Source organism: Mastomys coucha, unplaced genomic scaffold (assembly GCF_008632895.1).
Source record: "Mastomys coucha isolate ucsf_1 unplaced genomic scaffold, UCSF_Mcou_1 pScaffold6, whole genome shotgun sequence".
NCBI lineage: Eukaryota > Metazoa > Chordata > Mammalia > Rodentia > Muridae > Mastomys > Mastomys coucha.
The window spans coordinates 30,015,194-30,015,597 of record NW_022196912.1 but is presented as its reverse complement, the minus strand read 5'-3'; positions in this window follow the sequence as shown (position 1 = coordinate 30,015,597).

The following is a 404-nucleotide window of genomic DNA, read 5'->3' as shown; positions in this document are numbered from 1 at the left end:
TAAAAACATGTATATGTGAACAATTAAAATGAAATTGATTTCTTGGTTGGTAGTTGAGTCCCTGGGAACTTTGAGGGTACTAGTTAGTTCATATTATTGTTCATCCTAAGGGTCTTCAAACCCTTCAGCTCCTCTGGTCCTTTCTCTAGCTCCTTCATTGGGGACCCTGTACTCAGTTCAATGGATGGCTGTGAGCCTCTACTTCTGTATTAAGTCAGGTACTGTCAGAGCCTCTCAGGAGATAGCTATATCAGGCTGGCTTGTCCTTCCTTCAGTCTCTGCTCCAGAGTTAGTCTCTGCAACTCCTTCCGTGGTTATTTTATTCCCCCTTTTAACAAGGAATGAAATGTCCACATTTTGGTATTCCTTCTTCTTGAGTTTCTTGTGGTTTGTGGGTTGTTCTT